We start from the raw sequence: 15,758 nt of genomic DNA, 5'->3' as shown, positions 1-15,758 counted from the left end.
AGTTACAAACCCACAGGTTTTTGCATTTATATGTTGTTTGCTGTGAGCAGCGATACGTCCCACGTTTTCCGGCTGTCTTTGAACGCACCATTGTGGGTGTGCTAACTTTCTCCCACGTTGCACAGATGGACAACTATACTGTATTTTTTTTTTTTTACCGTTTTTCTTTCACTTCATGTTTCCTCCCAAATGCTGATATTCTGTGGGAATGCATGAAGGTAAGGTTTAATGACGCCGTGGCGTGCTAATGTGCATATTTGTCCTGTGCACAAGTTCAACTTAATTAATGCTAGCACACTGCCTGTTTCCACACGCATCAAACAGTGACGTTATAATCTTCTCTCTGAAAAAACTAACTCCGGGCTCGTACCGACGGATGGTTGGTCTGCATTCCTTTTGTGCTGTTAATTCTACGTTGTTCCTGTCTTAGTTTTACACAATACGTAATAAATTAGACGGCTATAATGTACGATTTTTAACCACAACATAACATTTTTCAGGATTCTGAGACATGTAGATGAGGTGGTCCTTAAAATGTTGTATTAATACCACGTACACGTCGTTCTGATTGTGCACATTTTGTCTTAATTATGTTGTGAGTACTTGAAGAGTGTGGAGTTTGGAGAGCTGAGTCAGGATGGATGTGCGTGCGTGCGTGTGCGTGCGTGTGTGTGTGTGTGGATGGCAGGAAGCAGTGGGTGAGGAAGAGGACTCACAGGGGAGTTAGGCACCTTCCTCCTCTTCCCCCTCCTGCTCCTGTCATCATCATCCACGGGGAGGAGAGGCATGTTTGACATCATCCACCTCCGGCTGTTTTGTGAGGGTGTCTTAGCACATTCGACAAGTTAGTATAAAAAGAATAATTAATCAGTAAACATTGGAAAAGAACAGCAATTCAGGAAAGGGTAGAGTTTGAAAATGAAGCTCCTCTGCCTGGAGGCTTATATAACTTTGCCTGCAGGAGAGGGTGTTGGCTTTGTGTGTTGTCATGGCAGTGCTCTTTGGGGGGTGGTGTGATCCTGTGTGTAGGGTGACTCTGACAGCGTTAGCTATGTGGAAAATGCCCAACACGCCTCTGCTGGTAGGCTGACTCAAAATGCAGGAGGTTAGGATTTGTTTGGCCTTGGAAGAGGTCTAGTTCATTCATTCATTCTTCATTCCTGAAGAATATTCAAGAGTATTTGTCCTCTGCACAGTAGAAACACAGTGGTACCACTGACCAATGAAAATCTTACTTTGCAAGTTTCCCTCTACTTAAATAAAGAAGATGAAAGAAAACAGTTACAGAAAAACCTTGGTTAGTGTCATTATTTAAAAAATGATGCTAACCAAATCAAATGTTTCCATAAGAAACAATGAATAATTAATCCATTCCAGAAAGCCAAATAGTTTTCCCACAAAATATGTTTTTAATAGTTTTACAATTATAGTTTTACATGCAGAAAACAATTAGAAAGGCAAATAAATGATGTATGGAAGGATAAATGAACAGACGTGATTCTTGACGTGACTGTTCCAGAAAACACGATGTGGCAGCGAGAGCAGCGACCTTCCACCACGCCTTCAATGAAGTTAAAAGTAGCCTTAAATGTTCATTCGTCATTTATATGCATTTCAAATTATTTTATGCATGTAAAACTATCATCTTAAACCTATAAAAAGCGTGTTTCGTTTTAACAATTTTGAGAGTCACCTGCTGATGACATTGTAGATGAGCGACATAGCTGACTTCCGGTTGCGGTTGCCATTTTGTTAGCAAGCTAAGGATGCTAACAAGACCTTTTTTTAATGACGAACACAGTTGGACTCACCCAGTGTATTAATAACATCACAAGATGTGCACCATATTGTACACTAACTGGAGAATGTACGCAAACCAAGGCGAAAGTTTGGCACAAGTTTCTTATGTCAACAGAAAAACACGCCAACCGGGGCGGATGCTCACCAAGGTTCCCCAGCCTTTCATCCACACGGCAACGGCATTCTGGGTGGCCTGAAACTGTCTCTTAACGCGGGATTGTCGTTGCCGTGTAGAGAAGCAAACCAGTACTTCCTAAAAGCGATGACGTCACCGCCCCTGTCACGTGACCAGAAGTGAGCGCTGCTGACGAGCCAACATAATATCAGAATATTTCGACTGGCGTGGCTCTCCCCAGTTGACATTATAATGACATTTTTAGTCTTAAATGACTCTCAGAATGAATACCACTCCGTCGTCAGTCTAGACAGTGGACAAACCCTGGAAAGCAAAAGACGACGGGCTTTATGCGCATGTGTTCTTTCTTCTTCTATACTTTTCATGTCACGTGGTTCTGACTGTGTGTCTGTTTACAGCGCCAAAGCTAGGTGTGCCTTATGTATTATATTGTTTTTCACCCAGCGACCTGTTCCCGTCTGGTTCTGACTATTTACTAATCCGACACAGTGTGGATGCCATTTTTTTTCTTCAATTCGGCAAAAAAAATATCCCGTGTGGACAGGGCCTCTGTCTTGGCTTTCTGCCTCTCAGGTTTCAATCCCCCCAGCATGCTTCACGCCCCAGTCTACCCCCCCTTTGACCTGTGTGTCTACCCCCATTGCCCTCCCTCTCCCCCGGGCAAAAATCTTTTGTGCCTCCCTCCCCCTCGATTGCTCCCTCCCCAGCACCTCAGCCTTTGTGTGAGAGGCCAACGAGGGGAGAAGAGGAGCGGTGAGGACGTAGAGCGAGACAAGATGAATCCTTTTTTTTTGGTAAAGGCTTTAGATACGATTTTTAGATGTTGAGCTTGTATCTTAGCACCCTCACGCTCCATGTACAGTTGTGGGACTACAATAATCCCTCGTTTATTGCGGTTAATTGGTTCCAGACCCGTAGTTACAGCATAGAAAACCTGCTTACGAGCACTCTAGACATGAAATAACACCCCTGTCATTAGCTTTACACTTGTAACCCAATATAGTAGGCATAATAAGAGTAAATAAGCCATTTAAGACATAAATGAAACTCATGCTCGTGTGTGTTGCTATAATGTGCTTCATAGGGGACCTGATTCGGGGGCGGACAGGAAGTGAGTCAGAGGTTCAGAGTTGAGTTTTAGCTTGTTGTGGGTTACTGCAGCAACAGTTCCCTTTGTTTTTATTCGGGATTATTCTGCCTGTTGTGAGATAACTCAAACCTGCAATAAAAGCCTGTTGTTCTGGTGATCAAGTTTGGTGATTGTGTGTGTCACCGAATATTACAGTAACATTACTGGCACCTAGTGGCCATTGTGGAAAACTAGGAGGATTCCTAGGAGAATTATCCTCCTATTCCTAGGAGGAATAGGAGGATAATTCTAGCTAGCTGTCGCCAAGCTGAGGCAGAGTGACAGCCAGAGAAGGGAATAAATAAAAATGCCAGAAAAGTCGAACAACAATGAGTTTGACTGGCGCTGATTGACTTATCCTGTTATAAGCTGTTTTCGCAAGAATCCATTGACATTTTATATTTTTAATTCTCACGATAATACGGGTCAAAATGCCTTTTCAGCTCAATATGGGACGTGTACTTTTGTTTTTCAATACGTGACGCGTTTCTAAAGGGATGGTTGGCAACCCTAGTTGTATGGTACAGTTGTCCCTCGCTACCTCGTGGTTTGAACATTGCTAATTTATTAATAAATTAATAAATGGTCACTGTTTCATGGTTGACTATGGTCTATTAGTATTAGTCCCAAAAAAATGCATATTTAAGCAAATGTTGTGTATTCTTGGCCTAAATTAAGCAGTTTTAAATTACAAACATGGTCAAACTTTACAGTAAGCAGTTTAAGGCTATGCAAGACATTGATGAACTGTACCACATTGGTCACTGTCGCTAGTAACATGCACCAGACTTGATTGCCAACAACAGGCTTTTATTATTTCAGAATTGTTTATCTCGCAACAGGCACAATAATAACATTATAATACCAACAGTAACATAATAATAACACAGGCTACTGTTGTGGGCGTACTCCAGCAAACACTCAACTCTGAATCCCAGACGTCACTTCCTAGCCACACGTCCAGGAGACATGTATAGAAACACACACAAGCACGAGTCTTATCTATGTCTTACAGTATATGGCTTATTTTCACTCATTATATGTACTATATTGGGTAATATATGTGTAAAGGTGACTACATGGTTGTTATTTCATGTCTAGAGGGCTCCAATAATGGTAAAAATTGTATTTTGGAAATCATAAACTGGTTTTCTTTGCCCTAACTATGAAGATATTCCGTAATAACACTGAATCCTGCTTTGCGGAAATGCACTTATCGCAGTCGTGTCTGGAACCAATTAACAGTGATAAACGAGAGATTACTGTATACAGTTTTATACAAACAGGAGACTCCTTGCAGCTTTTTGTTCAAATAAAGTGTGTTTTATTCAACTTGACTTACTCTATTTTGCTCCTACAGAGGGACAAAATATTAGGAATGGCTCTCAGTACGATGCGGTGCTGTTCTACAAACCCAACAAGTAACACATTGTTAGACTGACAGTGTCAATCCAAAGTGAGCATTATTATTTTGAATCATTTTATGTCCTGAGATTGTGTACTTAATGAAGTGTCTGTTTCAGTGAGTGTGTGCCGATGTTAATATGCCCGTCACCGATAGTCAACATGCATTATGAATTTAACTTCCGTCAGGCCCTCCACATGCATTTTTAAAGTGTGTGTGTGTGTGTTTGTGTACAGTATGTGTAAAATCCACTCTCAGGGCATACAAGAGGAGAGAATATTCCTGGAGAGCCAGCTGCCGCCCTTGTCTGTTATCACAGCTAACTCCATTAGCGGAGCTTGTGCCACCAAGCCTTCCGCTGACACACACACACACACGGAGAGAAGATGATCAAATTTCCCGTGATGTTCAACTTCCCTCCAGTGTCATCGCCAGGCATTGTAGGTAACGTGTGGCCAATGTTATGGCTGTTACAACAAAATGTCAGCTAGCCCTCCTCTACTATCTCCTGTGAGGTGCTGACCTTTACCCACTGTCACACTAATGCTTGATCACTTAGATAAACTCAGGCTGCATACAAGCACAGCCCGTTACTTTGCGGCCTGGTCGTCCCCCTGTAATTAGGCCCTGGGGTAATTAACTGGCTAATTGTCATTGCTTGGTATACTTATACTGCTTATCATCAAATCCACGGGGGAAGCAGCATGGTTGTTATTAATTAGCCGTTCTTGAATTATTGACACACAAACATGCACATGCAACTCCCTCTGTGACCTGGAGGTCCAGTAATAATACTGCGTCTGCCTCTGTGTGTCTCGTGCATTGTTTGTTTGGACTTGTTGCTTTGTCAACTTCGGAGTGCTCTATACACGTGGGCCACATCCAGTGCCAAGTGCAGGCTTGTGTTGCCATGTCAACGCAATCCAAAATGCAGAGCTGCAAGGAGGCCCCTGATTGGCTGTGCTGCCATGCATGGGATTGTGATGCATGCTGTCAGCGGGCCAATGGGGAGCGAGTTGAGCCATGGCTGTTGCTAAGGGGAGTATCTTGGAACACAGTCAGCTGGGTTTACAAACTCTCTCTCTCTTTTCAGTCATTTTCAAGCTTGTTCGCTTGCGCTGCTTTGCCCTCATTGACTCCTTTTCCCCCCTCCTTCCTGTCTTCCCATCCCTCTCTCTCTGCTTTTTTTTTTTTAACACTTCTACATGTGCAAAAGCGGAAAGAGCACATGCTGGAAAAACTCACTGAATATTTAATGCACTCTTGTTCTGTGTGTTTCCTTCTTTGTTTGCGTGACTGTTGGAGCCCCCTCCGCATCCTTTTCGGTACACTGCAGTCAGCCTCATAACCTCCCCGTTGACTCTGCACCTCCCGACTGAGCCCTGCCTTTAAACTTTTGTGACATCATAAACTAAATTCTCCACAGCTGCAATTAGTGTCCCCACGTTGTTATTATTTATATGAAGAGCACTTGTGGTGTTCATATTGCAAACATGTGCGCTAAAATGTATGACAATTACAGATGTGAGGTCATGCAATGCAGAGAAAGAAATAATCTTATTGGTCACTTGTTGCTGATCAGTGGTTGCCAAGCCACCTCTTGAGCAGGCCAAGTATAACTTCATGGCTGTTCATTCCAAGCAGAAGTGTGCGGCATCCAGCTGTTTCTAATATTTAGGCTATACTCTACTCAAACCACAATAATAAACATTGTTGCATTGCCGTTGTAGTCGAACGTGTGATTATTTTTACAGTAGATGAGTCGATAGCAGCATGCTGGCGTGTATTCCGCAGCAGCATCATCCCAGCAGGAATGTTGTACGTCACGCTAACAAAGCATCTGCTCTCTCAACACATTTTCCATTTCCTCCTACCACACTTCCTGTTTCCTGGCGCTTATCCTCCCTTTGTTCATCTCTTAGCCACATTTCTTCCCTCCTTCCGCTGTCATCACTCGCCTCTCCTTCCGCCTCCTCGCCTTTGTGTGTGGAATGGATATGCTTTGCCAAGTGCACCGTCCTGCTTATGAACCACACAAGACGAGGATGTCATGTAAAGACAAGTGTTCATTCATAATAATCCTTAATATGAAGAGAATAGGGAAAACCAAGCAATTACACGTACACACAGACACACACTATTATCGGCTGTGTGTAAAGATGAGATCAAAAGCAGCAGAGCCAGCTGCCTCTGAGCCCCCCCGCTGCTTTAATTTGTGATCTCACCATGTGTGTGTGTGTGTGTGTGTGTACACCATATCAAGTTGTAGTAGCAGATGACAAAAATAGGCAGGAATGAGCACATGAAGACGTCTATTAGTTTCTCTGAAAATGCATGTGCCTGTGGTGTGTCCACCGCTGCAACACAAAGTTTCCTAGTGTGCAGCAGGCAGTGTGATGGCGAGCGAGGGTAAAAATAGAAAATCGCACACTTGGCTCACAGCTGGAAAATAGAATTTTAAAAATCTCAGAAGTCCCACAATAGCCTATTGGAAATGTGTTGTCCAAAATCTAGCCTTGATGTGGGAATTTAGACTTGGTTTTCTCAGCTATTCTTGCATAATCAATGCTCGGAGTTTTTGTTCGTCCACCCGCCGCCTCTTGAGGAATGAACACAAGTCCTCAAAGAGATTAAGGTCTGAGGTGTTTCCTAGCCATGGACCGAAAATGTCGATGTTTTGTTCCTGAGCCAGTTAGTTATGGCTTTTGCCGTATGACAAGTTGCTCCATCATGCTTGAAAAAGCAGTGTTTGTCACCAAACTGTTCTTGGATGGTTGGGAGAAGTTGCTTTCAGTTGTTTTGGTACCATTTTTTATCTATGGTTGTGTTCTTAGGCTAAATTGTGAGTGAGCCCACTCCGTTGATGATTTCAGGATGCTGTACTGTTGGCATGACACAGGACTGTTGGCAGGGCTCGCCTTTTCTTCTCCAGACAAGCTTTTTGCCGGATCCTCAAACAGTGGAAAAGGGGATTCATCAGAGAAAATGGTTTTACCCCAGTCTTCAGGAGCCCAGTCCTTGTACCTTTTACCAGTATCAGTCTGTCCCGGATGTTTTCCTGGAGAGTCGTGGCTTTTTTACTGCCCTTCTTTACACCAGGCCATTTTCCAAAAGTCTTTGCCTCACTGTGTAAACCTGCCTGCTACCATTCCTGAGCAAGCGCTGCACTGGTGGTGCCCCGATTCCGCAGCTGAAACAAGTTTTGGAGACTGTCCTGATGCTTGCTGCACTTTCTTGGGCTCCCTGAAGACTTCATCACAACTAATGAACCGCTGTCCTGGAAGTTCTTGATGATCTGATAAATGTTTGGTTTAGGAGCCATCCTACTAGCAGCAATATCCTTGCCTATGAAGCACTTTTAGTGGTAAGCAATGTTGACTGCACCTGTTTCCTTCCAGGTAACCATGGTTAACAGAGGAAAAACGATTTCAAGCACAACCCTCCTTTTAATGCTTTCAGTCTGCTATTCTCACACAAGATGACGGTCATCTCCCGCTTTTGTCCTTGTCAACACTGTCATCTATGTTACCCAGAGAATCACTAACATGATGTCAGCAGGTCTTTTTGTGGCAGGGCTGAAATGCAGTGCAAATTATGTTTTTGTGATTAAGTTCATTTTCATGACTAAGCGGGACTTTGCAATTCATGGCCATTCATCTTATCACTCTTCGTAACATTCTGGAGTATATGAAAATTGCAATTCTAAAAACCCACGCAGCAGACTTTGTAGAAATTAATATTTGTGTCATTCTGAAAACTTTTGGCCATGACTGTACCTCCGCTAAGGTGTGTCTGCTGCACGGGTAAACAACAGTCACTCGGAGCACGGCCATGTTGTCCGTCTGGCAGTATTCCATCCATCCATCTTCGATGCCGCTTATCCTCAATAGGGTCATGGGTATGCTGGAGCCTATCCCAGATGACGGGGGTACACCCTGGACTGGCCGCCCGTCAATCGCAGGGCACCTATAGACAAACAACTATACACTCTCACATTCATACCTATGGACACTTTAGAGTCGTCAATTAACCTAACATGCATGTTTTAGGAATGTGGGAGGAAACCGGAGTACCCGGAGAACATGCAAACTCCACACAAACTCAAACCCAGAGCTTCCTGATCTCCTGACTGTGTGGCCAACATGCTAACCACTAGCCCACCATGCGGCTCCTAGCAGTATTACACAGTTAAAAAAAAAAAAGAGCAAAGAATCGCAGTTTGTAATTTATGTAAGGCTGAAATAAGTCGTGGTGCAGGTGCAAACAATCAATGCAACAAACCTCATTCAGTCACTTAAGAAACCACCACAGGGTAGAATATGCAGCATTCGAAGCTAGCAATGTAAGCTAAAGCTAGCCAGGCAGCAGCTTTTTCACTCCAGTCCTTTACTTACATCACCACAAAGAGTGGATGATGAGAGCTGTTTATTTGTTCACTTGAACTTTATTCACAACTTTGCAGTAGGTACAATCCTCACATACATAAACATATGCAACTAGCCCGGGTCGCTTCCAGTACGGTGTCACACTCAAAATGTCCTCACCGCAACTTATGCTAACGTGAAACGTTTACATTACAATCCTGTTATAGCAGCGGCACGCTGTTGGTGCTTAGCAGTGAAAAGAGCAAAGCTTCTGTGAGGGAAAATTATGGCGTTCATGGCAGTGAACGACCACCCATTAGTTTGTCCTGTACATTATTATTTTATTAACTCCCTCAAAGTCCGTATTTGAGAGAACTACCTCCACTTCAGTTAAAATAATAAGTTTGTATTCGTTCCCAGGTATTGTTGATTGTTTTTCAACAAAATAAGATTGGAACATTGACGGTGTATGCTGTCAATTTATTTATTTTTTTTAAATCGGTATCAGTCAAAATCGTAGTCAGCAGGTCAGGCTTTTTAAAGATTGGTGATCGGCCAGAAAATTGTGAGTGTGCACCCCTAATTTAGACTTTTTAAAAGTGCTTTTAGTAAGCCTGACTGCTACCATTTTGTGTGTGCTAATGAGCTGTGTTTGTGCACACCTGTCTCTAACAGTGTGTGTCTTCAAGAAGCACTAATGTTCTTTATCCACTTCTTAAATTCTAATTATTTTATCCAGTTTTGGCATGTTGCCTCTCTCATTCAACCATCCTGCCGTTGTGCCATCCTTCGTTGCATGGCAGGCGGGGACAACAAGAGAAAAAGCTGTGAGGGGAAGGCGACGATGCACTCCTGCTGCACACCGCCTCTCCTTTGTAACGTTGTTATTTTTACCTGCGATGTTTACCGCCTGTTTGTTTGCCAATTTTTTTTGTTTTTTTCCACGAGACGACTCTGTGAAGGTTCATCTTCAAACACGATGATCAAATTGCCTCACGCGCGCCGTAGCTTATGTGTGTTGTAGTGGCGACAAAAATGCTTGAAGTGGAAATATTGCGCATATTCTGTTGATTTCAACAACTTCCCCATGATGTCCTCTTCTTTCCCATCTTTGCAATCCCCCCCAGCTCCCTCTGGGCCACTGACCTTCTCAATAAAAAGCTACTTCGGGGAGGGGACAGGGTTGGGCGTCTGTGTGTGTGTGTGTGTGTGTGTGTGAGACCCTGATGGGTCCTTCTAGAATAGTTTGATTAAGAAGAGAGGTTGGGATGGTTGGGATGGAGGGAAAACGGGGAAGATTTTGTATGACTCTCATGTCTTTTTTTGTTCCTGTTCTCCTGCGGCCAGGTGACAAGGAAGTGAGGGATGCTCAATAAGAGGAAGGCGAGAAGGAGGAGGAAGAAGTGGAAGAGTGTTAGCCTCGCCGACTGGAGCCACCGGTAAGCTGATATGTAGACAGAAAGGAAGGGTTGGCGGTAATGTGAGCTGTGGTGATTGTGCGTCCGACACAAAGGTCATTTATGTCGACACACATACGCACACACACATTTTGCCTTGTGGGATGTGTGTGTGTGTCTGGTATACGTGTAAAAAGCCCATTTACACCCCCCCCCCATATCAGTGATGCAATCACGATGCAAAATTGCCATGGCAGCTCATGGCTGATTGTCTATTGTAGCTGCCCTCTGGCTGTTGCACACTCAAACACACAATCCAAAGAAACACACAAATGCTACACAGCCCAAAACTGAACATTACTGCATCTTTGTCAATGAGTAATTTTTGATGCATCGATTTTGAATATGCAGGTGTACCTAATGTTGTTGCAGGAAAGAGAGTGACACCCAAACGGGACGTAAAATAAGCCTCAGTGTTTCATTAGACAAGACCTTGGCCCAGCCTCAAGGTGAAAGTGTATAGCTTTACTCCTCCTTCTCCTTGGGTCCAGGAGGTGTATCCTCCACCCTGCATCTTTCTTCCCACCCCTCTGGGGCCTTCCCCGAGCAGCGTGGCACATCATGCAGCCTGGCGGCAATCCAGGGGAGACGGCCCGCCTGCCTCTGACAGCCTGCCTCCCATGAGAGTGCAGACAAAGCTGGGACGAGGCCAGACACTCTACTCTGTCGCTTTATGGCCTTTTTTTTCCCTCTTCAGTCTTTGGCTGCTACCAATCTCTTTATTTCTTCATCACACCACTTTGTTCACCTTAAGGATTCTTACCTTTTTCCTATGTATAATATCTAAATAACACATACAACCCCTCCTCTCTTTGCAGTGTGTGTTATAGTGCTGTCGTTGTGTGTGGGCCCCCCCACATCAAAAGCAGTAAAGGCGAGCGCTCGTCACCAGGCTCGGCTTGTGTATATCACTCACTGCATGTGTGTGAGTGTGTGTGTGTGCCTATGTGTGTGTTACCCACTCACGCCGTTCTTTCCACCCCTCTTTTTAACATTATCACCAACAAATACACTTTAATTGCACTCCTGGCCCCTCCCTCCTTGTATTTGTAATTAAGAATGTCCGATAATATCGGCTGACCGATATTGCAGTTGCAATTTGCAGTGACTGTAAAGTGTTACGTTTTGCTCTTTGTGCGTAATGAGACTCCACCCAAATAGTAGCGCTGATTACTAACGAGAAACAAGTACCTCTGTATGTGCTTTCCAGCGACCGCAAAGCCGCTGTACATCTCGCCAAAAAAGAAACACAAAACCAAAATAAAAGCATAAAATGAAACGACATGTAAACTAAGGAAGACCAAAACTGAGGTCCAACCTGTCGTACGTCGTACATGACATTAAGTGTTGGATATGAGAGGGGATCTTAAGGTCTCTTCCTTCAATACTTCTAATATCTAATGTCACACTTAAGGAAGAATCACTCACACTCACAAGCAGAATTTTGGCACTTTCTATAACTTACATTGCATATTGTCTTATTTTGCACAAACAGTGTTTACTTGTGATATGTATCCAGCAGTGGTGCGTGATGCATTTGGTATCTGGTCCTTCAGTAGGCATTTAACTGGACAAAACATTTTTCAGCAGACACTGTGAGGGCCACTATCATTAAAAAAGTGATAATAAAAATCATCCATGGCAGAGTTTCAAACCACAATCATCCCTATTAAGCGTAGCTGACATCACCACTTTTAGGGGCGTGAGGGGAACTCCACTTGTCTTCCATTTGTCCGGCTTGTCTAGACTGACGATGAAGTGGAATTACTTCTGCGAGTCACTTTGGAGTATAAGACAAAAAATATCAGGAGAATGTTGACTGGGATTCATGCCAGTCAAAATATTCCGATATTATGTCTGCTTTTCGGCACGTGATGGCGATGGGGCGGTGACGTCATTGTTTTCAGGATGTAGTGGTTTGCTTATCGACATAGCAACAACAAGGCAGTGTTGCCAGATTTTCCCAGTGTGGAAACCGATTAAAAAAAATACCATTTCAGAACACCCAGAACACACGGATGAAAGGCTGAAACGATAAAATACTTTCGACCATTTCGACCTGAAACGTTCCTGTGTGGACAGGCCCTAAGAATAAACTGTTTACACTTTAATGACTGCAGGGCAGATAACAGGGGTCCTTCTTATCACTTTATCTTTTTCTTTGTCCTCCCTACTCAAGGGCATGCTGACCTGTGTGTGTGTGTGTGTGTGTGTGTGTGTGTGTGTGTGTGTGTGTGTGTGTGTGTGTGTGTGTGTGTGTGTGGCGTCAGTATGTCTAATCTGACTGGCCGCCACTTTATCTGCAGGACACTCCACCAGATCAGAGTGAGAGTGAGGTGGGGGCAGAGTGAAGCAGGGTGTTAGGATGATGAGAGAGGAGGAGGATGCTGTGATGAAGGGGAGGGTCCCAAACCAAATGTGTTTGATGTATTAAAAAAAAATGTTTGCTTGGGGCGGAGAGAGGAGGGAACTTCAAACGCTGGATTAGAAAGCTTGTTCACCTCATGTGCCCTTTTCTCCTTACTAGTACACACACACACACACACACACACACACGCATAACTTGAGGATTTCCTCAGATGCACGTGGTGCTGAACACATCCCAAGCACCCACAGTCGCCTTCCCAAGTTACAGCAATGTTTTCCGCTGTTGCCACGGCGCCTCTGTGTGTGTGTGTGTGTGTGTATGTGTGTTTGTGTCACGTGCATCTCTGGTAGACACTCAGGAGCTGCATGTGGTTTGTGTTTGTGTGTCTGACAGTGACTCACACACATACACACGCACACACACACAATGCCACATTCATATTGCCTAAGAGGAGCCAGATGTGCTTCCTCAAACTTTTGTATGTTGGACTTTCCTTTGTTCTCTGTTGCTGCATACACACTTGTGTGACATCCTTGTCTATTACGTGTGTGTCTGTTTGGTCTAGATCTGTAGTGTTCTTCGGTGCATACATGCTGACTCTGCTGCTTTTCGACTTGAATATCACACATTTTGTAGGGACAGTGGTTTGTTGTTTGTTGTGAGAGTTATGTTAGAGGAGAGCAAGTGTCCAGTGTTCACATCCTCTGTTCAGGTCACGAGGGTGAGACCCCGTGAGGTCAAAGATCAGGCCCAGGCATTCAAGCCCCTTGCACGTGTCTCCAGCAGGTGTCCTAGCAACTGGGCCGAGAGGCGCACACACTTGTGCGAAAAACATGTAGACCTCCCCAACTTGTGACATCTCTGTTATTTATGGACGCCATCTACCGACCATTGGTTTGTGTCCTGGCCTTTTGTGTTACTTCTCTTGAGCCAACATTATTTCAGAGCTGGGCGCGTGTAGGGACATGGCCGCCACCCTCATTAGGCGCACTATAACTCATAATGATGGCGTCATAAAAGCAAGTGAGCTGAAGACTTATTAGGAGGCGTAAATCACAGGTTGCCCTTGCCAGGCTGCCTGTGGCGTCTTAGCCCAACACTCCCATAGATCCGCATTGTCAGCAGAATCCTTCCCCCCGCTTTCTTGTGCAATGTGCAAACTGTCACACTCATCTCTGTGGGCATGAACAAGATGTCATGGCGATGGCAGCGAACAAAAGAGCGCATCAGGGTGGAGGCGCGGGGAAAAAGGGTGAGCATATGGGTGGAGCTAATTAAAAGAAAGTTTTAGCTGGGTGTTTATTCCCGCTGGCTCATGGTCCCAGGTGTGTACCAGGGAAGCGAAGACAGTCGTTCCCCATATGTTCTTTCTACTCCTGTCGCCGCCTTTTTTTGCATTCAGACAGAACGACATTGATTTTGTTTTTGCCACCAGTTTCTATCTTACCTGGGTCACGCGCCTCGTCATGAAGATGTGTGTCAGCGTTGCCCCACTCCGGTTTATATTTTAGTGTAGGAATAGGCTTTGACTCCCTAAAAATAGGGACTAAACTTGCTTACCCTTCCCTCAACAGAGCTTCCACTCCAGCCGGATAACCACCCCCGGGTTCTTGGGGTTCCCCACCCTGCTGTGAAATCGGAGCTGCTCCCACTGTAAATTCCACTCCCAGCCAACTACCCTGTTAAACTAGGGAGCAGGGTAAGGAGGGGCAGGGGGGCTTTGTCAAACAAAGGTGGCCAGCAATAGTTTAAAGGGCCTTCTGGTGTCCTAGGGCTCCTTTTTGGTCTCCTTTCCCTTCACTGTGTTGGGACTGTGCATGCATACGCCCCCAGGCTGTTGTCATGCGGAGTGTTGTGACTTACCTCCAGGACATACCTCTGTTTCCTAGTAAGCAGTGAAACAACATAAGAGGGGGAGGGTGTCAACAGAGTGATGGAGCAAGCGCATTCTTAGACGTGCACAAAGCATGTCCGCGGGGGAACTGCAGGCCAGCAGGATTCACAGACTTCTTAAAACAAGATGCCCCCTCTCCTAGTCCTTGTTGCGCCCACTTGGAGTGATTTGAAGCAAAAGATAATCTGTGGAGGAATTCCAGAAGACAAAACTCCAGGGATTATCTGAGGAAAATTGTGGATGATGGAATATTTAAGTGTTTACCCGAAATGATTGCTCAGATCGTGCCTTGAGGTTTGAATTTATGGATGCGTGACAAATTGAAGTTGACAAATGAAGAAAGGAATTTGCCTAAAAATATAACAGTTGTGTTTATTTCAGATCAGCCGTGTCCAGCATAGCAGGGATTTAGAATGGTGTGTTGTCAGATTGTGTTGATGTACACAAGATGCCCTACTTTTACTGGCTCATCAAAACAGGCTTTTCCTCCAATGGCGTCTGATGTTGCACGTTGTTACATCACGCTGGTATCTTGTTTGTTTGGATCTTGCTGTTGTGTCTCGTGCATGTAATTGTCAAAATGTCAACAGCGTGTGGGTGTGCGTCTCGTCTGGTCAGGACATTGTGAGTGTTTCTCTTTGTCTGATGATTAGATTTGTGGATGATGAAAAATCTGGACTCTTTTAAGCTTTTGGACAAGCTGTTTTGGACCCTGAATGAGACCCTCCTCGTGTCTGGTGAAGATGTGATCTCTTGACTCTGTAGAGACTGTTCTCTAAACCAGTGTTAATTGAGCACAGCTGTAGCTCATTAAACATTAATTGACTATTAATCACCTCTCCAACCTCTTCTCCACATAGTTTGAGAGAGAAGGCAACCAAGTTGTTGAGGGTAGCACAAAGAGAGCTTGTTCAGGCCTACTCCCAATCCTCACTCTGTCTGTGACCCATTCAGTTGCTTTTCTTCTAGACAAAACCATTGTGGCAGCTGGGCATAACACTGACAAGATGTAAAAATGGAAGGTGAAAGATCCTCCAGGTTTCCAGCTTTTGGTGGTTGGGGGCACGCAAGTTGACTGTACTGGACTACAGAGTGCACTGGTATGTAAACTGCACCCAGTAAATTTAATGTTTAAAAAAAGATTTGTACATATATAGGCCGCACCTGTTTATAAGCCGCAGGTGTCCACGTCATAACATGTAATA

General features: G+C 44.4%; 1 protein-coding gene across 7 annotated transcripts in view; it reads left to right on the top strand.

Moving 5' to 3' along the window:
- LOC129167858 (lysine-specific demethylase 6B-like) overlaps positions 1 to 15,758 on the top strand; it is a 64,676-nt gene that overhangs the window by 3,168 nt on the left and 45,750 nt on the right. For 6 of the 7 annotated variants that reach the window (XM_054752478.1, XM_054752479.1, XM_054752472.1 and 3 more), the window contains one exon: positions 10,182 to 10,273. The exons of the other annotated variant lie outside the window; for it this stretch is intronic. The gene's annotated coding sequence lies outside the window, so the exon portion shown is untranslated. The remainder of the gene's footprint in view (positions 1 to 10,181; positions 10,274 to 15,758) is intronic. 7 annotated transcript variants of the gene reach the window in all.

Source organism: Dunckerocampus dactyliophorus, chromosome 15 (assembly GCF_027744805.1).
Source record: "Dunckerocampus dactyliophorus isolate RoL2022-P2 chromosome 15, RoL_Ddac_1.1, whole genome shotgun sequence".
NCBI lineage: Eukaryota > Metazoa > Chordata > Actinopteri > Syngnathiformes > Syngnathidae > Dunckerocampus > Dunckerocampus dactyliophorus.
Note: the sequence above shows the minus strand (reverse complement) of the source record. Positions and strands in the feature narration are given on the sequence as shown.